The 26,528-nt window shown below is 44.9% G+C and overlaps 1 pseudogene; it reads left to right on the top strand.

The window, feature by feature from the left end:
• Positions 1-26,528, top strand: part of LOC116277915 (cyclic AMP-dependent transcription factor ATF-5 pseudogene) — a 95,111-nt pseudogene that overhangs the window by 2,629 nt on the left and 65,954 nt on the right.

The following is a 26,528-nucleotide window of genomic DNA, read 5'->3' as shown; positions in this document are numbered from 1 at the left end:
AGGCTGGGAATCAGCTTGGCTTGTGACCTTCTAAAGGTGAAGTGATGTAGCGGTGTGGAAAATGGAGATGTTAGAGTCAATAATGGGCTCTTGTCAGAGGAGTGGTGGACTTTTCATCATGGCTGGTATGGGAGGCAAAGGATGATGAGGTCTTACAGGGTAAGAGGCTTAAGAGTTGGGATTTGGATTTGGGAGAGATTCTGAGACAGGGCCTGGTGATGTGGTATGGGGAAGGTTATTATTTGCAAGGCTTCTGGCTTAGGGACATGGTGGTGCCGTTATTAGGGGAGGAATACTGTAGGCAGAGGAGGTTTGTTAAGGAGAAATAGTTCTGGTTTGGACTTCTTAAGTTTATGATGCAAGTAGGCCCTTTAGGTTGTATCCACAAGGCATCCTGAAAATAAGAGGGATGTAGAATCTGGAGATGGAAGTTTGTGTAAGTGGCAGTCTGGTGTACAGGAACACATTGTTATTTGAGATCATTGGTTAGGTGAAATTGCTTACCTACATTCTGTGTTTCTCTTTTTAGTAAACAATCCATATCATTCAGTATATTTTCAAAGGGTTCATTATCCCAGAGAAGTTAAGAACCAGTGAGACAGAACAGAAAGACCAAAGAAGAAGCCTTGGCAAGCAAGTAGTTCTAAGAGGTGGGAAAGGAAGAGGAAGCTTAGGACTGGTGAGATGTACAAGACCGGAGAAAAGGGGGAAAAATGGTATGAAAGAGAGAAGTTGAAGCTGTATGCTTCATCATCTAATTAAGATAACCATCTGTTTTGGGTAAATTCAGCTTGAAACATTTTCTGAGTGTAACTGAGAGGTCGTGGGGTCATCTCCATAGAGATGATAATTGAAGGCTTGAGAGAGGACAAGATGAGAAAAAATGTGTGAGCTGGGCTGAAGGAATGCCTAACTTTAGGTGTCCTTAGTGGGCAGCTACAGAAGAGGAGGAGGAGGTGTGGTCAGAGGCCAGAGACCTGGGAGTCCACATTGTCAGAGGAGCCAGGGACAAACTGGTCAGTAGGGATCAGTCCTGAGGACTGTAGAGAGCACAGTGCAGCTGGAAGACAAGCTGTTGGATTTGTTGACTTTCGGCTCTCCTGAAAAAACATAGTTTTAACAAAAATTTTGTCGTGCTCATATTCCTGATGGTGCAGTATCTGGTCCTGTTAATGTTTCTGTGATCACAGCAGGCTGGTAAGAACTACCATTTAGCCAATGTTTTCTGTTATATTTTTACGCATATATTCATTAGTCTTCTTAGCCACACTGCAGGGGTGGTTCCTTTCGGTAAGTGGGAGTCTGAGACACAGCGAGGTTACTTAATTTGCCCACAGATACCCAACTAGGAAGTGGTAGAGCATCTGTGTCTGCTTCCTAAGTGATACTCAGCCAAAGATTAGAGTTGAGAAAACGCATGCTTTCAATAGCAGAAAATATCTATTGTCTGCTTTTTGCATGGTTTGCTTTTTAGCCTTTTCAAAACCTTTCATGCAAGGTCATTCACTTACAATTCATTCAGCACCAGTTCTCTGCAAGGACTCACATGGCGCCTGCCCTTCAGTAGCTCTTGTTCCAGACAATGGGGTGCAGTTGGGCGGGAACACAAAAGGCCCCTGTAGAGTGCTGTGGGTGACAAAGGCCTGAGTGGCTTGTGGCTGTCTGTGTCTGGCTTCGCAAAGCTTTGCGCTGGGTGTTGGTGTCTGACTGGGAGTTGGCCGTGAGACGTGCGCTCAGGGTAGAGGAGAGTGCGCACGCCGAGGCACAGAAGTCTGAACACGGCACAGCCGGTCAGGAAAAGCAGGAGTTGTCTGAGAAGTGAGGCTGTGGGTGGGTGCCTTGGGGAGAAAGCTGGAGTGGAGGCAGCTGGGGTGAGTGGGGCCGAGTTCTGAGGGGCTTTGTTTCCTAAGGAGTTGGGACTTGATATGGTAGGGGAAGGTCCCTGAAGGATGCCATTTTTCTGCTGGTTCCTCATCAGATTTTGTGTTTCCCTCTTTGTCTCTCTTTGACTTTCTACCCGCTGTACTTGTCTCTTCTTTCTACCTATTTAGGGCTACTACTCAGCGTGTGTGATTTTCATCCAGTCTCCAGGGACATTGAAATGTATGTGAGCTTTGGTTTGCTTTTTGTTGTTGCATTGATTGGAGGTCTTATTGGTCTCTGGTGTGTATGTGGTGGAGGCGGACGTGCCAAATGACCTGCATGCAGTTTGCACGCAGCACATTCAGTCCCTACACCAGAGGAGAATCCTGTTTAGATGCCAGTGCTGTTTCCCTCCAGCCCATCATGAAGAAGGGCTGGGTCCTAGTCAGGTCCTGCCTTCCTCTGAGATTCATCTCCTCCATCAGCTTGTCCTTACTACTTTCAGCTCTAGCCCTCCCTCCATCCCTCCCTGGGACTTGTTTCAAAAGCAGGACCAGCAGTGATATAAATCATCTACAGAGGCTCCTGACCAGATTCCTAGTTGTGCTGGTTTAGCTGTTAATTTGACTTTTAATAAAGAAGTCTTTTGTATGGCTTTTGGAGCTCAAAGATGGGAGGAGACCATCTTACATGAGCAACAGAAAACCCAGAGTTTCTGAACAGTTTTGAGTGCAAGTAAAATGCAAAGAAAATTCATTTTGATATTAGTAACATCCCTAATAATGTGCTCCTGGTGGTTAGTGATAATGTATATGCTATTCTGATGAATTTAATTTGTATGTTTTCAATTCTCAATTATTAATAAAAGTGCTTTAATGAAAAGCATCCTAGTTGAGGTTTCCAGGAACTATGTATAGTTTATTCCTCAGCTTGCTCACAGTTATGTAGCTGTTAAGTAAAAATCACACGATTCTCCAAAAAACATCTCAAGCTACCCCACCAGACATCCAGCCTACTCTGCCCACTCACCTGCCTGACCTTGAGATACTGTTTCTTCCTTTTTGCTTGTCTTTTCTCTTTCACTTCTTGAGGCTCCTATACATTGGAAAGCCAACAGGATAGATAGTCTCCAGGGTCTCTCAGATGCTCGGTCTTAGGGCAGGCTCTGGGCTCTGAACCCATCCGTGGCTGGTAGGAGCTGGGGCTGGGGTGTAGAGGTGAGGTCTGCGTGGACTTCACCATGACCAGGTAACATTAGTTGCAAGCTTGCCTTTGGTGCTATGGTTTCAGAGTCATTTTCATCCTCACCTTTGAGGTATTATTTTTTTTTTCACCATACAGATGAGGAAACCAGGTGTCAGGTGACTTGTCCAGGGTTCATAGACAATAACTGCATAGTAGAACTGGGATTTGTCTGGACCTCAAAACCTGTCATTATTCTTTTTTTCCCTAAAGTACTGTAGACTTTCCTCTCTTGTCACAAGTTACCTGGAAACATGCTTTTTCCAGCCTGGGTTCCTGAATGTACTGGCACCAAACTATAACATGATGATTGTCACGGCAAACTTGGGCCTGTTGTGGGGTTGGAAGAGGGAGGAAGCAGAAACTTGGAACGGGTGAGGAAGGTAGGGTCAAAGCAGCTTCATTTTTATCAGAAGTGTGTTTATCAGTGTTGATCCTTCTCGCTCTTCCTACGTACCTCCACCAGTTGCTTGATTTTCATTCATTTAGTAATGTTACTGAGCGTGTACCGACCTGTGTGCTAAGCAGTAGGATTGAAGTGTTTTTTTTCCTTTTTAGTGTTTACAGTCTAACAGGAAAGTAATCACATTTATTGAGTGATGAGGTGCATAGTGCTACCCTTTATACCCGTAAAAAGTGGAGCAAAGCTTTGAGGACTAGTCTGGGCTGGTTTCCTGGAGGAAGTGCTGTCTAAGCTGGGACCTGGAGAATGACTTAGAGCTAGCTGGGTGAAAGATAGGGGAGGGTGCTAAAGTGTTTCAGGCATTACTTGTGGCAAATAGGTTGTAGAAATTGGGGAGTTTGTGATTAAGATCCAGGAATATTTCTCATGGTGTTGCATAGACAGAAGGAGCAGTTAAAGCTTCAGGTATGGATGTAAAACTAGATCATAGGAACTAAAAGATGGTAGGAAGATAGGAATTAAAAACTAGATCAAGGCAGCAGTTCCCCACCCTCTATACATTTACAGAATCTTCTTGTACCCTGCATCTCTGCACAGCTGTTTTTTTGTTTCTTCTCTTTTCACTTTTACCACATCCCCATGCACTTGGCAGAAGAGAGCTGACCCTCGCTTCCCATGGTTAATGTGTCTTCAGAGCCCTCTGACTCCTGGGGGAGAGAATCTGATCCAGCTTGGGCTAGTTTCCACCACTGGTCTGGGCAGTGAGGCCCAGGTGGAGTCATCTGATAAGGCTTAGCCTCTCTAAAGTGGCACAGTGATGTGGGGATGGTATTGTGGTGTCTCCCACTGACCTCTGACACTTACCAGGGTAGCTCTTGGTGTTGCTTCCCTGGCTCTTCTTGTGCTTGGCTGAGGCCTGCTGATGGGAGCTGATGGGGAGGAGAAGAGGGGAGGACAATGTCATTCAGGCAGGAGAGTGGCTTTGGGCTGCTTTTTGGGTGCTTCTGCTTTCCTGTCTCTGGCAGTATGGGGGTGGCAGCCAAACTGGGTGGCATTCTTTACAACATATTTAATATTTGATACATATCTAACATGTGAGTTATACAGTCTAACAGTAAACACCCAAGAGCCCACCACCCACTGACTGACTTCACACCAGATTGTCAGAGGTCCATGTCCTGATCTCTGGCTGGGAGTCTGTACAGTAGAGTGGGAAAGAATGTGGGCTCTGGGCACCTGTATGTGACCTGAGATTGTTTTTTTCTCCTGTAGAGATGGGGTAGCGATACCCACCTCACGGTTGGGAGGATTGAATAAAACACATAGGTGAGCACTGAGCCCTTGGCCTCGGGTTAGTGCTCTAGTTGTTACTCCCTGGAAGTGAGCAGGCCTGGTGAGACCAGTGTCCTCCCTCCCCTCAGTCTCTTGGACATCATCCTGGAGTGTGAAGCAGAGTCCGCACAAGTGAGACGGTTAGACTTGGGTCACACGGTTGTGTGGTCTAGGGCAACATCCTCTCCTGGTGAGATTTATCACTTAGAGAATCTTCTCTGCCTGGCCCTGGTCCATGTTCCCACCCACCCTAAGGAATGCTGCAGGTGGTATAGGAGACAGAATGATAAGGGAATAGATTACTTTGTCACTTCGTGAAAACACTTATACGAGATAATTCTGGATAGAGCCGCTAACTCCACCTGGGCTTCCCAGTTTGTAATTAATTCAGCAAGTGGTGTCGGTATGGACTAGGACACATACTAGTTGTTCAGCTACTTCAGTGAATAGAACACCTATTCTCCAGGCAGCTCATGGACAGTGGATGCCTGGCTTAGAGTGAGCCCATTCCATAGGTTGTTGTTTGGTTTTGCTTATATTTTCCTTTACTGTGCAAAAGCTTGTAAGTTTAATTAGATCCCATTAGTTTGTTTTTGCTTTTATTTCTATTTCTTGAGTAGACTGGCCTAGGAGAACATTGCCGTGATATATGTTAGATAATGTTTTGCCTTGTTTTCTTCTAGGAGATTTATTATGTCTTGTCTTATGTTTAAGCCTTTAATCAATTTTGAGTTTACTTTTGTATATGGTGTGAGGGAGTATTCCCACTTCACTGATTTACATGCTGCTGTTCAGTTTTCCCAACAGCATTTGCTGAAGAGACTGTCTTTATTCCATTGTATGTTCTTGCCTCCTTTGTCAAAGATTAATTCACCAAAAGTTTGTGGGTTCATTTCTGGGCTCTCCATTCTGTTCCATTGGTCGGTAGGTCTGTTTTTGTACCAATGCCATGCTGTTTTGATGACTGTAGCTCTATAGTATTGTCTGAAGTCAGGGAGGGTTATTCTCCAGCCTCATTCTTTTTCTTCAGTACTGCTGTGGCAATTCTGGGTCTTTTGTGATTCCATATAAATTTTATTATGATTTGTTCTAGTTCTGTAAAATATGCCCTGGGTAATTTGATTGAGGTTACATTAAATCTGTATGTTGCCTCAGGCAGTATGACCACTTTAACAATATTGATTCTTCCAATCCAGGAACATGGGATATCTTTCTATTTTTTAAAGTATTCTTTAATTTCCTTAATCAATGTTTTCTAGTTCTCCACGTATAAGTCTTTCACCTCCTTGGTTAGATTTCTTCCTAGGTATTTTATTACTTTGGGTGCTGTTTAAAAAGGCACTGTTTCTTTACTTTCTTTTCCTGTTGATTCATTGTTAGTGTAAATAATTGCAACTGATTTTTGTACATTAATGTTGTATCCTGCTACCTTGCTAAATTCTTTGATTAGTTCTGGTAGTTTTGTGTGGAACTTTTAGGTTTTTCTATATATAGTATCATGTCATCTGCATATAGTGACAATTTTACCTCTTCTTTTCCAATTTGGATCCCTTTTATTTCTTTTTTCTTGCCTGATTACTGTGGCTAGGACTTCCAAGACTATGTTGAATAGGAATGGTGAGAGTGGACAACTTTGATGGTCCCAGATTTTAGTGGGAAAGTTTTTAGTTTTTTACCATTGAGTACTAAGCTGACTGTAGGTTTGTCATAGTTTTTATTATATTCATATCTGTTCCCTCTATACCCACTGTGTTGAGAGTTTTTATCATAAATGGGTGTTGAATTTTATCAAATGCTTTTCCTGCACCTATTGAGATGATCATGTGGTTTTTGTCCTGTCTCTTGTTGATGTGGTGTATTATATTGATGGATTTGCTTATGTTGAGCCATCCTTGAGTTCCTGGGATGAGTCCAACTTGCTCATGGTGTATGATCTTTTTTATGGGCTGTTAGATTCGGTTTGCTAATATTTTGTTGAGGATTTTTGCATCTATGTTCATTGATATTGGTCTGTAATTTTCTTTTTTGATAGTTTCTTTGCCTGGTTTTGGTATCAGGGTGATGGTGGCTTCATAGAATGAGTTTGTAGAAACTCATAGAAAAAGTACTCTCTCTTTTTCAGTCTTCTGGAAGAGTTTGAGAATGACTGATATGAGTTCTTCTTTGTATGTTTGGTAGAATTCCCCAGTGAAGCCATCTGGTCTGGACTTTATTTGTAAGGAGGTTTTTTATTGCTAATTTGATTTCATTCAGGCCCTGCTGGCTCCCAGAGCTAGGAAGTCTGGAGGTGTCCCCTCAAGAACAGTCACAAACAACAGGGCTTCAGATAAGTGTACAAGCTCCTTTCTGGGAAATGTCAGTGAGCTGTAGCAAGGCAGACTGAGAGTGTAGTGATGGCACCCCCAGCCTACCTTCCCTGAGAGAACCTCGGTAGCCTCCTGATGTGTGCCAAACCTGAAGCCTGCCTCCAAGTCCAAAACTGTAAGGCTAGGAAGTAGGCCTTTTTTCACATAAAGGCTGGGGGTGTGTCTCAGTCTAATGTGCAGGGCCCTGAAAGCGGTAGCCCACCAGGAAGTGTCTCTCCAACTGTTACAGTCCCATGGGACCCAGACATGCAGTCGGTCCTAGCCTCCAGAGCCAGTTGATCTAGGAGTAACCCCTGAGTGGAAGCCATGAAAACTGGGTCACCAGTGTGTAGACATTCCCTGCTTGGAGATACTGGCTTTCTGGAGCCCCTCAGAGGGAGAGTGCAAAGATGGCTGGAGTGAGGCAGTGAGAGAGTACAAAGATGACACCTCCTGAATAAAGGGTAGCGGAAGAAAAAAAAGAAGAATGAAATATAGCAAGACAGAGGGAGAGCGGGGAAGATGGCATCTGCTGGCTGGAGCATAAAGTTGGCACCAAAAGGGAAGGGAAGAAAAAAATAGATGGGACCTGCCGGTTTTATTAAGGCAGAGGGAGAGCAGGAGGATGGTACCCATCAACCTCAGTCCCTGGGGAGGAGCCCAGCAGCCCCTGCCCCTCAGACCAGTGCTTCAAAATTAGGAAATGAGTCTCTTTCACATGAAGTCTGGGTGCTTTGCAAAGGGCTGCTTCTGCACTTGGCCCTGGGACCAAGAGCACAGGCCGTTTAAGAGTGGTTCCTGAATTTACCACAGCCCAGTGGGTCTCACAGGCATGTACCCTGAGGGTCTTCCAAGTTCGTTGCTTTGGGGGTATCTGTCAGTTGTCAGTGTTCAAAGTTTGAGTTCCCACTGTGGGGGTACAAACTGTTCACACCTCAGGGAGAAGTTCCATGTTCTGAGTTCCCTCCTGAGTGTGCCTGTGCACACCAGGGGTGGGGTTTCTGGTGAAACCGTGCCTCAGCCTTTCCCACCTGCTTTGATGTGGTTTCCCTCTTGTTTGCCTGATGTGAAGGGGTTGCTCCACCATTTGTTAGGCTTTTCCAGAGGAAATTGTTCCACATGTAGCTGCAGATTTGGTGTGTTGTGGGAAGAGGTGAGTTCAGTATGTTTCCATGGCGCCACCTTGAACTGAAACCTATTGTATATGTTTTAATATTTGGCTTTCAATTGCTCAGGTCACTGCTAGTATATGGAAGTATGATTAATGCTGTGTGTTCATGTTTATGTATGGGTCTTCTATCCTGGGATCTTGCTAAAGCCGTTTATTATAATTTATTATGAGTTTTCTTATAGATTCCTTGGAGTTTTCTCCATAGACAATAATGTCATCTGTAAATAATGATGATTATATTTCTTCTTTTCTAGTCGGTGTGCCTTTATTTCCTTTCTTGCTGCACTGTGCTACCTAGAACCTGTAGTGCTAAGTTGCAAACTGACAGAAGAGAGCAGACATCCTAACATTGTTTTTGAACTCAGGAAAAGAGTTCATTCTTTCACCATTATGATGTGGGATGTGGGTGTTTTGCAGATGTTCTTTGTTAGGTTGAGGTACTGACCTTCTACTCCTAGTTTCTGAGCATTTTTTATAGAAATGGGTGTTAAATTTTGTTTAATACTTTTTCTGTATTAATTGATGTGACTGCATGGGTTCTGTTCTTTACATTCTTCATAGGGTAGATTACACTGTTGGTTTTTGACTATTGAACCAGGCTTGCATTCCTTGAATAAATTCCACTTGGTGATCATCTATTCATGTGGATTCTTATGGCAGGTATTCTTGTGGATTTCTTGCTGTAGGCTAAATTATGGTTCCCTGAAGGGGTCCATGTCTAATCACTTCTATGACAATGTGTGAATGTTAACTTGTATGGCAGAAGGGATTTTGCAGAAGTAACTAAGTTAAAAATCTTGAGATATGGTTATTATAAATTTTCTGGGTTTGCTTAATATAAAAGGAAGGACACAGGAACTGAGTCAGAGAGACCATGAGATGATAGAAGGCAGAGACTAATGTGATACACTTTGAAGATGAAACAAGGGACCAACTGCAAGGAAGGCAGGTGTTCTCTGGAAGCCAGAAAGGGAAAGGGAAACAGATTCTCCTGTAAGGCCTTAAAAGGAAGCAGCCCTGCTGACACCTTGACTGATATCAGAATATTGACCTGTAAAACATTACTGTAATAAATTTGAGGTATTTTAGCTACTAAATAGTAATTTGTAATTTAATGATACAGTTTGTAATTTGTAATACTTTATAATAATTTGTCATAACAGCCAGAGAAAATGAACACACTTCTATTTTGTTGAGAATTTGTGTAGGTGTGTAACCATATTCCTGGGGACATCTGTCAGAAATTTTCTTTTTTAAGCTGTCATCGTCGGGTTTTGGTGTTACGTTGGCTGGCCTCGTAAATTAAGTTGGAACATAATCACTTTGCTTCTACTTGTGGGAACAGATTTTGTGGAATTCATATTATTCTTTATAAATGTTTGTAGTTTTCAAGGAATTTACCCATTTCATGTTTCTTTTCTGTGTGTATGTGTGTGTGTGTAATTTTTTTTTTGAACTGTAGCCAGTTTATAGTGTTGTGTCAGTTTCTGGTGTACAGTGTAATGCTTTAGTCATAAGTGAACATACATATATTTGCTTTCATATTCTATTTCATTAAAGGTTACTGCAAGATGTTGAATATAGTTTCCTGTGCTATACAGTATAAACCTGTTGTTTATCTATTTTATAGATTGTAGCTAGTATCTGCAAATCTCAAACTCCCAATTTATCCCTTCCCACTCCCTTCCCCTCTGATAACCATATGTTTGTTTGCTCTGTCTGTGAGTCTGTTTCTGTTTTGTAAATAAGTCCATTTGTGTCTTTTCCTTTAGATTCCACATTTAAGTGATATCATATGGTATTTATATTTCACTTTCTGGTGAACTTCACTTAGAGTGTCCATCTCCAAGTCTATCCATGTTGTTGCAAATGGCATTATTTTATACTTGTTTATGGCTTGAACATATTCCATTGTGTAAATGTACCACAACTTACTTATCCAGTCATCTGTCGATAGACATTTAGGTTGTTTCCATGTCTTGGCTATTGTAAATAGTGCTGCTATGAATGTTGGGGTGCATGTAACTTTTCCAATTAGAGTTTTCTCTGGATATATGCACTAGAATGAAATTGCTGGATCATAGGGTAAATCTTTTTAGGACTCTCCACACTATTTTCCATAGTGGCTGCACCAAACTACATTCCCACCAACAGTGTAGGGGGGTTCCATTACAGGAGGAACTGTTTCATATGCAAATACAAATCTGTGTCGACACTAGTCCACACACGGTTTCAGCCGTGGATGGGAAGGGAACAAATCGTAATTGTGGGGCACCTTTACAAACTCAGCAGCCCCTAAGGCCACAGCAAGATGAGTTGTCCTCCCTCAGCTGGACAAGATGCTCCTGCACAGAAATCCCACAAATCCCACAGCAATGCTGACTGTCATTCCCCTTTTACACACCTTTAACAGGCACCCCGTGAACTTCCTCTCAGCCCATTCCCCTTGTGTCCTTGGGATTAACAGGGAGCTGCCTCCACCACTCCCCACATTGCAGTAATCCCAGGAGGCTAGAAGAGGCTCCCTCTACAATGGTGCAGAGAGGCAAAAAGCCCTGTCTCTCAGGCCAAGTCTTCCCCTCTGGTCAGGACACGCAGACAGGACACCCTGGCTTGTCGTCTGGCCACCTCAGAGAAGCAGACTGAAGCTCCCCAAGGACAAGGGCTGTCTCCAGGCTCCATTCTAGAGAGCTGGTTCGTGTCCAGAGGGCTGAAAGGAATGAAAGTAGCTCTCCATCCCTAGTTTGCTCAGGGATGCAGATGATGATGGGATGCCCCACAGGCCCGTGGCCAATCAGGCTCGAGGGAAAAGGACGATGCAGGGGTCCCTGGGGAAAGTGAGAGCCGCAGGCTCCCAGGAGCAGTGTGAGGACCCCGTGTCAATGCGGAGGAAGGTCTAGTTAGCCCCCTGTGGATCCGTAGCTCCTGGGACCTCCTCAGCCTCCTTCTCAGGACCCCTCTCTGTAGAGCAGCGCAGACACGAATAAGCCTACAGTGGTCTGAGATCATTTCCAAACAAAATTATCATTATTCATATTTTACATACATCACCCCAAGGTGCTGCTCCCACCCACAGCCACCCATACCCACCTCCCCCAGCCTCTAAGTCCCCCACCCCACTCCACCCTGGCCCTGGGGTCAGCACTGAATGAGGAGGAGCCCCTAAGTTCCTCTGGGGTCCCCCTGGGGGCTGGCAGTGGAGGGCTGGCCTGCTGTTCCCTACTGGCTGCAGTGCCTCTTCCTCCTCCTCTTCCTCCCTGAGACAAACAGGTAACACCTTCTTTTTTTCACCTGTGAGGGGCAAACCAGCCCCAGAGTCAAGGCTGGCCTCCCAGACACCCCAAGGTCAGGCCTGGGCAGGGACAGCTTCCCAGCAGACACTGAGCCTCCACTAGCAGCCGCTTCCTCGACTTGGCAGCTGGCGGAGAAGCTGGGCTGAGGCCAACTCTCTGAGGGGAGGGGGTCTGGGGAGCCCCTTGACCTCCAGGGCAGACAAATCTCAAGGGCCCTGGGGCAGAGCTCTGGGACTTCCCCCAGGGCCACAGGCTCTACTGAGAGGCCAAGAGGAAGGCTAGGCTGGGGAGCTGCCCCTTGTCCTTACTGGACCCATCCCCTGGCCCTGGGGCCTCCCTAATAGGAGACGTCTCTCTGAGAACTGAGGCATCACTGGGTCCCAGGCTCCGTGCAGTGCACTTTTGACCCCGGGGAGGAGAGGGGCTGTCCAGCCCGGAAGGAAGGCAAACCCTGACGTCCTGGATAGAGAATAAAGTGTTTGGTCCTGAACAGGCTACTGTCTGCTCAGTAGTGCCTTAGAAGTTCCTCAAAATCAACATCTGTTGAGCTGTCTTTATCACTGACTCCTAGCTGGGGGTCTTGGTCACGCGTCTGGGCATCTTGGCTAACATTAGACTCACAAGGACTTGAGTCCAAATGGGGTGCACTGTGACTGGTGTGTGCCTACACACCCAACTCCTCTTTCAGGTCCAGGAATTGTTTCTGCACCAGCTGGTAGGAGAGATGTGGACAGTGACTGGCCTTGCATACATGGATGAGGGGATAAGGAGGGCTGGGCAGGGGAATGATGGCATTGGGAAGCAAGAGAGGGGGTGTCACCAGGACTTCAGTCAAAGTACAGACACTAGAGCACTCCTGCTGTCCTCCTGGGCCTTATTCCCAGCTGTGTGTCCTTCCTGTCCCTCTGGGCCCCCATCCTCTCCTTCCTATGGTCCTGCATCTCACCCAGTCCCTAGCAGGCCCTCCACAAGGCCTGACCTTCCAGGCAGGGGGGAATGAACAGAGCCATGAGGGCCTCCTGTTCTGTGGTCCCATCCATCCCCCGGCTGTCCTGGGTCCTTGCCTCCCTGGGTTACCTGAGTGTCTTATGCCTTCCCTCTTCTACCTGGGGTCCATCCCTCCCTTGTCTCCCTGAGTGTCCCTGCCTCCTCTGGCTCACCTCTTTAAGGTTGAGTCCTTCCTTTTGTTCCAACTCCTCAGCTAGGGCCAAGAGGTCCAGCTGTGGCCCTGGGGAAAGCAAGTCTGCCAGGAATCGAGGGTGTATGACTGCCTCTCCCTAAGAAGGAAGGAAGAGGCTGTGAGTATCCTTGGCCTTGAGTAAATTGTGAGCCATGAATACCTGAAGGGAAAGTGAAAAAGAGACCCACCCCATTGTGCTCCACAAGGTAGCTTGTTTTAAACCACTGAGGCAGTCAGCTACATACGTACACACACACACGCACGCACAGAGAAAGAGAGAGAACTCAGGGGCAAGGATCAGAACTTAAGTCCCAAAGGCCCGGGCAGAACCCCTGTCCTGGTGCTGAGAGTGCCAATCCCTGGAATCTTGCAGCCCCTAGGCTCCAGGCCCAGCACACCTTGGTGACGCAGGCTTGCTGGGAGCATAGCTTGTCAGTGTAGCTCAGGAGATCCGGGTCCCTGTAAGTCCCATTCTCTTCCTGCTTCAGTTCATTTCTGTCCTCTTGGAATTCTGCATCTAGCTCCACAGTGGCTGAGGGGACAGGCCCCACCAGCTCCTCCATGGTGTCCACATGCTCTTTCACAGCCTCAGGGGGAATCTCCTTAGGTGCCATGTTCTCCCAGGGACACTGGGATCTGTGTAGCTTCCTGGGCACACACACTGGGGGAAAGCGGGAGGAGGAAATAAAGGTGAGGGGCTCCTGCGTCCAGCTTCTGACCACCCAGCACACATGTCGGTTCAGACAGTGTTTGGACATGGACATGGGTGTGGCTGGATTCAAGACTGCCTGCATCTTCACCCACAGTGATGGGGAATAAGGAGGGAGAGATAAGGGGAGCTTCTAAGAGAGTCACATGTGAGGAAGTGTGGACCTTCCAATTTTCCAAGTGTCTCCCCATCCAGCCCACTTCTAAGGCAGACTTTATGTGGTGTCCTTAGACAGGGAGGTGGGTGTTTTGTAACTGACCAAATTAATACCCCAGGGTGACAAAGGACAGCTGAGACCCCTTGATGGCTGTTGAGGTTGAAAGACCAATGACCCCCTTGAGGGAAAAGGACTGATGTGGGGACAGTGGCTTTCCCTAAGCCCCTGTTACCTTTGCATTCAGCTCCATTGTGCACTTGGGTACCTGGCTGAGGGCCAACTTTTGGGGCTGGGGCCCCTGAGGTTCCAACTTTTGTGGGGCTGAAGGAGGCAGGCCTTCACCCCATTTATCCACTGCACCTCTTGAACCTGCATCTCCTCCTTCACCTCAAACTCCATGAACCTGAAGGGTGAGGGAGGCACAGGCCATGCTGAGAAAAAGGCCTGGGCTCTGGAGCCCACCAAGGGAGCAGAGATGGAGGCATCAGAAGAGGTGGTGCTGGGGACAGTAAAGGCCTGTGAGGTACTTTCCCCAGCAGGGAGCTGCTCCTGGGGCAGATACCAGGTCTGGGGCCACCCCTGCCTCCCAGCACTGGATGATGTTAGGTAGCATACACCCAGGTCACTGAATTGAAATGGGCCTGCATGGAAGGCCTGCAGAGGAGACCAGGATGGAGTCACATGGATTGTACTAAGAACACTACCTGGATGTGACATCTTGTGTGACTGTGACTCCTGGGAAAGTGGGAGCCCTGGAGGGCAGGGCTGTTGTCTGCTGGATGCATTAAATGATGGTTGTTACTAGGAAAGCACCTGTCCCTAGAGGACCTTCCTATTTTAGGAATGAATGAGCCCAGCAAGCCCCAGCACACAGATCTGAGTGGGCCTGGGACCCCACTTCTCCCTCCCAGGAGTCCCTGCTCTCACTCTCTTAGGACAGGGACTGCTAATGGAATCATAAGTCCCCTTTCAAATGGGAAGACAGTTCCACCCAAGGCCAAAGTCCCAGTGACACAGGAAGTAGAGGCTTCATCATGGGCAGGAGGACAGTGACCAGTTAGCGCAACCACAGCCCCTCCAGCTGACCTTTCCAGGTGCCAGGTCCCCAGAAAGCACTTTCCATGAAGGGCCCCCTCTGTTCCTACCCTCCTAGGGCCTGATCCTCCCTTGACCCCAGTGTGCAGATGGGCAAACTGAGGCTCAGAGAGGTAGAGTGACAATCCCACATGTGACTGCTAGTAAGTTGCTAAGTCACCAACGTCCCATGAGGACAGAGTGCTCACCTTTGGAACAGAAGGTCCAGCACCTGCTGGGAGTGGTGAAAGCTCTATAGTTGCCCAGGAATGTGTGCAGGTAGGAGGGGTTGCCACCCAGGATAGCAGGCACCAGGTTCATCACCAGCTTCTCCAGCCTGTGTTTCTGGAGGCTCTACACCCTGTAGGTCTCATCCCTGCTCACTGATGGTCCATCTCCCCTCTTGGGTGGAAAGAGGAGAAATATGAGTCAGAGGCAGCACCGAGGACCCCAAGGGGGTTGGGCTGGAGCTCAGACCAAATGCTCAAGCCTCAAGGTCTTGTGCCAGAGGTAGAAGAGGGGAGCCCTGAGCAGATTCAGGGTTCTTGGCATCACCAGTACAAGGGTGGAGGGTGATGATTAGATACATTAGTGTCTCAGATCATTGTGTTAGCACAGCGGTGACAGCACCTCCCTGCATGAACTACCTCACCCCTGAGACTGCTGTCACATATCCCATTCTAGAGATGAGAAGACAGAGGCTGATCCCGGGGTGGGAGGAATCAGGATCGTCAGGCCAACTGGACATGTGGGGATGGAGGAGAAACAGGACAGTCTGTAGAAAAATGCAGAAACACCCTTGACTTAACATGAACTGAAATTCTGTCCAAGTCTCTTTTTGAGATTCTGACTTATATGTGGGCATTGACTTTGCATCTGGACAAGGCAGGGCCTGGGCTGTGAGGGCGGGTGGGAGAGATGGGGAATCAGATTCCTTTGCCAGCAGGTCTGTTAGAGGGAGCCCAGGGGAGGAGCAGGGCAGCTCTGGGACCCTGGGCTTCCTGGGTGTGGAGTCTCCTCGCTGGCACTCACCCTGAGCCTGTTCTGGGCTCTGTTGGTGTTGTGGGGCACCTGCCCTTCCTGCAAGGAGATGGAGTGGGGGCCTTCATGGACCAGGTCCTGTCCCATCTCCTGTGTGGAGTCCTGCAAACACAGTGCCCAGCAGCCAGGCAGAAACCTCAGAGCCCTGTCTGGCTGTCCTGACTGGTTCTTAGACCCATAAGACATCTCCAGACTCGACACGCACACACCACTCTCCGCACAGACCTCCATCAGGGACAAAAAGCTGACAACCTGAGGGCCTTGGATTCCCATTGGCACAGATTAGAGGCCCCTTAGGATTCCTCTTTCCCCTCTGCCAGGCTTGTCCTCAGATGTGGCCAAGACAGGACCACCAGGTTACCACATGTTCAATGACCCATTCTTCCCAGAGGGGACATCTCCCCTCAAGTCCTCCTTTCCCCACATGGAGATGAGGGGATGTGGGCCTGCCCAGGGAGGGATCCCAGAGGAGGCTGGGCTAGGACCAGCCTGCTCCAGGCCGCCCTGTGTTACCTTAGGTGTCCTCCTCATAATAGACCAGAAGTGTTGGGGTTGAGGGTTCAAACAATGCCTACGGCCTCTCAGAAGCCTCTCACTCTAGGGTTTCCTGGAGGAGAAGCCCTGGGAGTTTGTGAAACAGAAAGAGAACATGTTTCTGTCTCCAGTGAAGTGAGTTGGCTCAGGGGCCGTCACTAGAATGTGGGTGCCTGGTAACCAGGTTTCATTTCTGTTGGGGTCTGTTGTCAAGGAAGTGACATCACTTCCTGGGGTCCGCTTCCTTGAACCCTCTCCTCAGACAACACATCCACACACAGACCTCTGGGCTGCTGCCTGCTCACCCCCTTCTCCACACAGACCCACCTCTTCCACAGTTACAGCAGCCGTGCCCTCTCCACGGCTCCCAGGGAGGCTCTGTGTGCAGCTGTGAGGAGATGACCTGGCTTCCAGACTCAACTCCTCATTCTTACCTGTTGTCCATCTTGTATTTATCCTGGTGTTTCTCCAGGACAGTCTCCCCACCTGCACAATGGGGCTGATTCTAGCTCATACTTATAAGGATGTCCTCAGGCACACGTGGGATAAGACCTGAGAAGTGTGGGAGTGGTGTCACTTGTAGGTGATGCCTCTGACCCCATGATTTTTTGTCTTATTACCACCTGCACATCTGTTCCTCTCCTGATCCCACCCCATAGTCCTTATTTAATGTCACTGTGCATGTGTGTCTGTGTGTGTGTGTGTGTGCTTGTGCACACGTGTAAGCCATAGCTCACTCTCTGTGTGGCCAGCAGAAAACTGCCCTCACATGGGAGGGTTGAGCAAGAGCTTCCTGAGGTCTGAGGGTTTCTAATTTCCAATGCAAACCTGGTGAAAGGCGTTCAAGCCTTGGCCAGCAGGTCAGAGCACCGTGACCCCAGGCCATTCAGGCAGCAGGGTCTGGGGCTGGGATCACAGACTCACACAGTCTGGTTCCACTGTCCACACTCAGAACCACAGTGCTGGGGGCAGGGAGACTGTCACCTTCATGGACACACAGCCTGGCAGGGTCATCTCTGGCTGGACACACTGTGGTCCAGGGACAGATGGGCAGTTGAAGTGTTGCTGTCACCAGAGAGATCTGACAGTCTCATTTGGTGCTGCCTCTGTGTTCCTGTCCTCACATGCCTCTCCCCAAGTTCCAACCCCAGTATAAACAGTCACCTTCCCCAGGAACAACAGGTTTTTTATCCGCTGGAGTAAGAAGACCCTCAGTCTCAGTGGAAATTCCCTGGTAATCAGTTTCTCCCAGTGATTTCATGAGGAAAGTGTATCAGATTTGATCTAATCTCATAAGTGTCCAAAGTTCCGTCGGCCCTAAGCTGCCTTCTGGAACTCTTTTCCCACCCATTCCCCGGTCCATGCAACAGCGCCGTCTCCCCACCTGCTCAAACTAGAATAACATTATGTCTTAAAGAATCAATATACTTACCCTAATTAAAAAATACTTTATTGCTTAAAATGCCAAAACAATTACCATAGTAACATCAAAGTTCACTGATCACAGATCACCATGACAATTGCAATAATGTTGTAAGAGTTTGAAATATTGTGAGAATCACACAAATGTGAAACAGAAACGTGAAGGGAGCAAATACTGTTGGAAAAAATGGTGTTCGCAGACTTGTTTGACATGGTTGTCACAAACGTTTAATTTGTAAAACAACACAGTATCTTCAAAGAACAGTACAGGAAATTAAAATAAATTGAGATCTGCTTCTACTGTGTAATCAACTGTAGTCATCATGATATTCATTAGATTCTGGGACCTTATTCACCTTATAACTGAAGGCTTGTACTCTTTTACCAATCTCTCCCTATGCCCCTGGAACCCACTGTTCAAATCTCCTGTTCACTTTTTTTTTATGGGTTGTTATTGCAATTCATTATCGTTGCATAAAGTCCACCCTAAACTTAGTGGCTTAAACAGCAACAAAGTTGTCATTTGCTCATGAGTCTTCAGTTGGAGCAGGACTTGGCCTCAGCTGGGATGCTTCAGGGTTGGGATCTGAACTAGCTGGAGCATGGCTGCCTACAGCATGGTGGTCTCAGGATGGTCGGACTTCTTACATAGCAGCCTGTGCCCCCGCAGGGAGCACTGCCAGTGATCTTTGTGTGTGGGGCAGGGGAGCTGCAAGGCTTCTTCTGATCTAATCATGCATGTTCCAGCCTTGTCTATTCATCAAGCAAGTCTGTGAGGCCAACCGAGATTTAAGGGAAGGGAAATTAGAGTCCACCCTCCAGTGAGAGGACCAGCAAGCAATTTGTAGTCATTTTTCATCTCCTGCGCTTGTCCACTTTATCCTTATTGATTTACAGAATTTGTATAATCTGTGTTAATCTAATCTCAGTTCCATGGTTTGGAATGACATCTCCCATCGTGGCTTTCTCTCTCTTCATGTCTTTTCCCCCTTAGTGACTAGTGCTTTTTGAGTCTTGTTGAAGAAGGTTTTCTCTCCCTCAAGGTCATGAAAATATTCTCTTAAAAACTTTCTAGTTTTTTAAGCCTCTGGGTCTGTGGCAGCCGCGTTAGCCCAGCTCGGGGAGTGGAGAGGGAGAGGAAGCAGAGACGGAGGAGGGTCCGAGGGGCAGCGGCGGCCCCCGCTGAGCCACCGCTGCAGGCCGAGGGCGGTCGGACTACCGCGGCGGGAGGAGCTCGATCCCCCGACGTAGTGGGGCGCTCCTTTCCTTACCCTTTCGGAGCTCCTCCCGCTCCCTCTTCGGACCCAAACTTCATCGCGGGCGCCTGGCCCTGGCGGCGGGTAGCCTGCCTGGTGCAGCCCGGAGGCCTGGGGTGGGGACCTCGGGATGCGGGCTGGGGGCTCCGAGGAGGCAGCGGGGGCTGGCCGTGCCCGGGGAACGGAGGGCGGTGGCCAGGCCCGGGTTCCGGCGGCTCCGCTCCTTGGGGGCCCTGGGGCTCCACTTTTGGGGAGGGAGCATTGTGAGGGTTCATTGGGAAGCTGGCTGGCTGGCAGGATGTTGGGGTTCCGGGCCCTGTGGTTTCCATCCGGGGCTCAGGCGCGGCCGAGTCTGAGGGAGGAGGGACCCTGTGCCTCGGGATGCGCCCAGGCCAGGGTGTGGGCCGGGTGGGAATGCGGGACTCTGCCTTCCCAGCCTCTGCGGGCCGTTGGGAAACGGGCGCTGGGCTTGGGACGGGACGCCACCCTAGGTCCTGTCCGCCTTGGGGATGGGGCCAGTGGACTTTTCCTCCAGCTCCCCTCCTTCCTTCTTAAGGATGAATTTTTAGGAGAATTGTTACTGTCTTTTTTAATGTCATGCCTATGATTTAGGCACTGGCGCTTGTCTAAATCCAAGCAACTTTAAATCTTAAGGGATCCAAACTATTAGTACAGACAGTGCGATGTGCCAGGGAGGTTTGCACATATAAAATCCGTATCTTGCCCCTGTATTTTTTTGCACCTTGCACGTGAGTGAAAGCGGCGTGCAAAGTCCTGTGAGAGTTCTTTTGGATTTCTGACTGTGGGTGTTAGATCCTAGTAAAAATAAGGGCGAGGGCGACTGGCTTAGTGTTCCTTATCAAGTGACCCTTGGGCTCTGACTACTTTGAGAATGCTATTCATAGGGATTATTCAGATAGTTTAGTGGCGGCTAAACTTGAATTTAGAGCATTTTTCAGCACGGTGATTCCTACCCCTTCGCTGTGAAATTGCCCAAATGAGATTCCGGTGTTGCAACTTCGGTCCGTGTTTTGTCTGGGGAGACTGGGAACTGAGACTTTCAAAGTCAAGTGCTCACAGCCCGCTTCTGAATCCGCAAAGTTTGAAAGCTTTGGCTGTCGGGTGTAGTGGTTTCCTTTGTTTCCTGTTCCCTCTGGGAGGGAGCATTGCCTCCTCCTTTGTATCTTCCAGACATCTGTGGCGTCCCCCACCCCACCCCCAGTTTGTGAGCAGTGAATGAAGAGAGGCGGGCCTGCTGGTATGCAGAGGTCTGCAAAAGGAAATCCAGGAGTGGTTCTGGTGAAATGAGAGCTTTGTGTCATGAATAGCCATGGCTCAAACTAGACAGCAACTTAAAGTGATGGCTGTCCTTTGATAAAGCCTGGGCTGATGTTTTTCAGATAGCTGAGTTATAAAATAAAGTATTTTGTCTGGAACCTGGGAAGCCATTTCATTATTGCCATTTGGTGTACGTTCAGTACCTTCTAGTATCACTGATGTTAACTTGTCTTCATCCTAAGAAATATTAGTCACAGCTTGAAGTGTTATTTACATAATGTTGCTGCTTGGTTATCTGCTGAATCAGTGATGCAAACTTCTTCAAACTTCTACTTTGGAGGCTTTTCTTCCTGATCTGAACTAAGGCAGCTGCTGCATTTATTTTACTTTTACATTTAAACCCACAAAAATCTCTGGATTAAAAACAAAAGTGCCTTTAAGGTTTGAGAATCTCCTTTCACAAAATTTGATTAATTTGCACACAGTATTCATTACTTTGACCTTGTCTTTTTCTGAAGGCCACATACAAGGCACTAAAGTAATTGCAATAATAGTAACTTGAAAAACTTGGGAAAGACAGTTCTATAGGATTAAAGGAATGCTGAGACTATTTAAGTCTGAAGTCCTTGAAAGGGAAATAAAAAACTGCACCAGGAAGTTTAGTGCAGCCTGTAACTAGAGGCCTTTTGGGGCTCTGGTCCTGAGATTCTCCTACAGGCTAGAATAGTCACTTTAAATAGCCTTCAGGAAAAACCAATTTTTAAAAATAAAGGGGCAAAAACCAACCAAACAAAAAATCCCAACATTTAGCAGTGTTCAGGTGTCAATAAGCAAGAGTTTTCTTTCTTTTGAAGTGTCATTTGACTACTTCCTTTGCCAAGATAATTGTGTAGAAAAATGTAGATTCCAATATTAAAATTTAAACTGAATTGAGCTTCCTACTCTTAATAGTGATGACTGGAATAAAAATTATCCATATAAAAAACTCTCTAGTATTGTTTTGTTTTTTTAATTCTGAAAGCTTTCTAGCTTCTTTCCTATTTAGGTCTTTAATCTGCCTGGAATTTACTTTGGTGTGTGGTGTGAAGAAGTAGTCTTTTTCCTGTGTGAATATTTAAGTACTATTTATTAAGAAGAATGTTGTTTCCCTACTGCCCTGCTGTGGCATTTCTGTCAGATAACAAATGTTGGTGTATGTAAGTGTCCTTTCTGATCTCTCTGTTCTGTTCCATTCTGTCTTTCTATCCTTAGATCAATAGCATGCTGTCTGAATGTCTGTTGCATTATAATAGGTGTTACTATCTAGTAGACTAGGTTTTCCCATCTCATTCTTTAAGAGTGTCTTGGCGATCTTGGCACTACACTCCCTACAAATTTTAAAATCTTTTGACATCTTCTACCAAAATCTCTGTTTGGATTTTGACTGGGATTGATATCTATGCCATACTTACTTTTCTAGTGTTTATTCATCACATATCTTTCCATCTACTTAGGTGTTCTTTGATACTTGCCAATAAAGGCTAATGTAAGATTTTCTTCCTGCACACTTTCAATCCGTATAGTCCATACATTGTTCATAGTTTTTGACACCAGTGTAAATGCTATTTCTTTTTCTCTTTCAACCCATTACAATGTGATGAATATCACTGATTGATTTTCCAGTGTTAAACTACTTTTGTGCCTAGAATAGACTGATTTGCTCATAGTGTATTATTCTCTTTACATATTATTGGATTTGGTTGGCCGCTGTTACATTTACAGTTTTGGCGTTTACTTCCTTGAAGACTATTGGCTTGTAATTTTTATTTCTCTGTCTTTGTGAAGTTTTAGTATTAAGGCTACGCTGGCTTTGTGAACAAGCTGGGGTTTGCTTCCTCTTTTTCTGCTCTGCAGGAGTTCCTGTACTGTTGATATTATTTCTTCCTTAAATGTTTGGTAAACTTCATCAGTGAAGCCATTGGACCTGGAAGATGTGTATTTCTTTAATGATTATAGGACTATTTAGATTCTACATTTCTTTTCATATAAATTTTGGTAATTGTAATTTTGAGAGAAATATATCCATGTCATCTGAATTTTTAAATACTGTTCATAGTATTTTCTCATTATTTTCCATATCTATAGGATTCTTAATTAATTTCTCTTTTTTAAAATCTTGGGGTTTTTTTTTGTTTTCTTTCTCTCTTTCTCAGTTTTTTGATCAGTCTTGCCACCCAGGGATTTACAACTTTATTAGTCATGTCAAAGAACCTTGTTTTTTCTTTTCTTTTGATCTCTCCATTGTATGTATTACATTATTTCATATGTTATTAATTTCCACTCATACTATTTTCTTTATTCTATGTTTTTGGGTTATTTTACTTTTGTTTTTCTAATATCTAAAATGGATGCTTTCTCATTAGTTTGCTGCATTTCTTACTTCAAGACTATTAGTCTACTTTGAAGCACAAACTTTGACATGTAACATTGAAATTTTCTTTATTGACAGATAGTTGATTTATAATGGTTCAGGTATGTAGCAAAGTGACACCGTTATACATATATAAACATATATTTTAGATTATTTTTCATTATAGGTTATTACAAGTTATTGAATGTAGTTCCTCGTGCCATACAGTAGGTTCCTATTATTTATCTATTTTATATATAGTAGTGTGTATCTGTTAATCCCAAATACCAGATTCATCCCTCCTCACTCCGCTTTCCTCTTTGGTGACTTTAATTTTGTTTTCTATGTCTGTGGGTCTATTTCTGTTTTATAAATACATTCACTTGTGTCACTTTTTTAGATTCCACATGTAAGTGATATCACGTGATATTACTTTTTCTCTGGCTTACTTCACGTAGGATAGTCATCTCTAGGCCCATCCGTGTAGCTTCAAATGGCATTAATTCATACAGTATTCTACACCTACTTACCACATCTTCTTTATACATTCATCTGTCAATGGACATTTAGGTTGCTTCCATGTCTTGGCTGTTGTAAATAATGCTGCTATATGTGTCTTTTTGAGTGAGAGTTTTCTCTAGATATGTGCCCAGGAGTGGGATTCCTCAATCATATGGTAATGCTATTTTTAGTTTTTAAAAGAAGCTCCATAGTGTTATTCATAGTGGTTGCACCAATTTTATTTATGGAATTTTTGTTATTATTATGTTCTAAAGAGTTACTAAGTTCCATTTGGTATTTCCTTTTTGTCCACTGGGTTGTTTAAGAATGTATTTCTCCATTTTCAAATATATAGGGATTTTCTCATTATCTTTTCATCATGTCTTGCCATTATTGATTTGCATTGTTGTAAATCATGTTTACTACTCTTTCAATTAAGCATGGTCTTTTTGTAAATGTTTCAAATAGGCCTGGAAAGAATGTGTATTCTGTACTCATTGGGTGCAAGTTGTAGGTGTGTCATTAGGTCAAATGTGTTAATAGCTATATTGATCAAATTATCTATTTCTTCACTGAATTTAACTGCTTTTGACTGCTTTTTCTATCTATTCCTGAGAGACTTGTGTTAAATCCTTCCATTGATATTTTGGTTTTTGCATATCTGTAGTTTTGAGTTTTATATATTTTGAGATTACTTTCTTTAGTACATATCAACCTTAAATTGTTACATCTCCTTGGTAAGTTGAACTTTGTATTATCTTGTAATAACCCTCTTAATCTCTAGTAATAGTTTTTTACTTTAAAATATATTTTGTCTGATATTAACATAGCCACACTAGCTCTTTTTGGGTTAGTGTTCACACAGCATATTACTTTTATTCCTTTTACTTACAGTCTTTCTGTATCTTTATGTTTTAGATGTTACCTTTGTAAAGAAACAGTTGAATTTTTTAAAAGTCCGATTTACAACTATTTGCCATTTAAAGCATTTAATTATCTTACATTTGATATAGTTATTAATGTGTTCATGTTAAAAGTAACATCTTATTTTGTTCTTTCTATTCATCATCCTCTTTAATCTTTCTTTTTCTTTCCTTTCCTTTCCTACTCCCTTGGGTTTGTTTATATCTATCTCTACATTTTCCTCCCTGAATTTTCCTTACTGCCCCTCTTTGTGTCTGTCGGTTGTTTTCACCTAAATTACAATCTGCATTCTTAATTTACCAATTCTACAATTAACCGATATTTTTACTATGTTCCTGGACAACACATATGCTGCCTTGTATTTTCATTCTTTTACTTTTACTTTACTTCACAGGCATCACTGTTGTGGACAGTGTTCATTTATATCTACCAACCTATTAAATGCCCTTTCCTTTCCATTCCTTCTTGTGTCTCAGTCCTTCCTCCTGGGATCACTTTCCTTTTGCATGAAATACCTCCTTTAGCATTTCCTTTAGTGCAAACCTGCTTCTCAATAAATTCTTTGAGTTTTGATTGCCTGAAAATCAATATTTCACCGTCTTTCTCAAAAGATATTTTCCCCCAGTCTGGAATTCTGGGTCAGAAATGTTCTTTAGTACATCAAAGTTTCATACCACTATTTCCTGCCCTGTGTGTGTGTGTGTGTGTGTACGCACGCATGCATCACACTGAAGTCAACTGTCAGTCTAAGGAGTCTGTTATCTTCTCCGTCTTCTTTAAAGAATTTCCTCTGTCTTAGTTTTCTATTGTTGCTCTACTATATCAATATGTGGGCTTTTCATTGACTATGTGATTGACCAGAAGTTCCAAGTGCTTAGTGATGGGTTTTTGCAGTTGCAGAGGCCTGGGGGATTGGATGAAGCACAGAGATGCATAGAATTTGTAGAAATTTAAACTGGGATTTCCACATCTTTGAGCCTCAGATGTTGGTTCTGTGAAAGAGGTTTGGTGATATTTACTTGGAATTTATGTGTTTATTCTGTAAACTCGGAGTGTCCACTAGGTGCCAGATACTAACCTGGGGATTATGAACACAAAGATGAGCCTCTGTTTGTGAGACTCTTCCAGCAAGTTGAGTTCCGGTAGACTTGTTAACAGACATGTGCAGAGGGGAGCATTACAGCCAAAGGCAGTACAGGATGGTGGGTTCTATGAGCTGTCCGGGGTGTGGGTCACAAAGACTTTCTGGTTGGTGGGGCTTGAATTTATCTTAGAGGTTGAGTAAATTTTCACTGGACAACTCAGGAGAGAAGCCATTTGTAGGAGAAGAGCATGAGCCAGGGCTGAAAGGTGGGAAAGAGCATGGCTCTTTAGTGGTACTGAATTGTTTGGATGGGAGAGGGGAAGCCTTTGGGAAGGGTGCTGATTGGCTTAGTTTGGATGAGTGGCCATCTCTAGACCAATCGTGTGTAGCCTGGGACAGGCTCTTGCAAGACCTCCACTACTGCTGCAGCCCTGAGTGTTAGTGTAGTTCCCAGGGGCGGAGGTGTTACTGGGTGCCAGTCTGGAAGGTGTTCATTGCAGCTTGAGTAGTCTGACCTTTGTTTGGCAGTCAGAGGAGCCAGTATAGGATTGATTTAATTTAATTAATTTTAATTAAATTTTTAATTGTGATAAAATACACATAACATAAAATTTGTCATTTTAACCATTTTTTAAGTGAACGACTCAACGGCCCTTAAGTATAGTCACACAGATGTTCAACCAGAGCTGTAAAAGCAAGTTTCTATTTGACTTATTTGTGGTAAATGATGTGTTACTCAGCATGATTTTTGTATTGTTTATCAATTCTTCCACTTATTTAGTTACACACCCTCTGCACCAGTTTGTGAGCACATTTGGATATTTTCTATTACAAGTTATATGGCAGAATTTTGTCTTTGAAATTTCTTATGAAATTACATAAAAGAAAAAGAACAGATCTTGAATCAACAGCTGATTTATCATTTTTGTCAATCTCTGAGGGGATTCCCAGGGAATATATAACGATGGACTAGACTAAGAACTTGCTGTGTTGCATATGAATACCGAGGGAACTAACTACTCATGGAAAATTTTTGGAAGGCCACCTATGCCCTGAAAGGTACGAAACTGGTAAAATTGATATTTATCTGGCATGTATAATTTTCATAGCTTGATTAATTAGTAATAAAATACACACTGGTTCAGTGAATAATGTTGCTGTCACTTTCAACCTTAGTTTTACAATTACTTAATCTAATAATACATAGTGTTTTCCCATGAAGAGATAAAGCAAGGTAAGTGCAGTCCTTTTATCTGTATTCTAACTGGTATTCCAGGAGGCCATCAGCATGATTTTTAATTCAAAACATCTGTGTTACCTAAACATACTA

Source organism: Vicugna pacos, chromosome 11, assembly GCF_048564905.1.
Source record: "Vicugna pacos chromosome 11, VicPac4, whole genome shotgun sequence".
NCBI classification, from domain to species: domain Eukaryota; kingdom Metazoa; phylum Chordata; class Mammalia; order Artiodactyla; family Camelidae; genus Vicugna; species Vicugna pacos.
The sequence above is the reverse complement of the archived record's forward strand: the minus strand, read 5'-3'. Positions and strand labels throughout refer to the sequence as shown.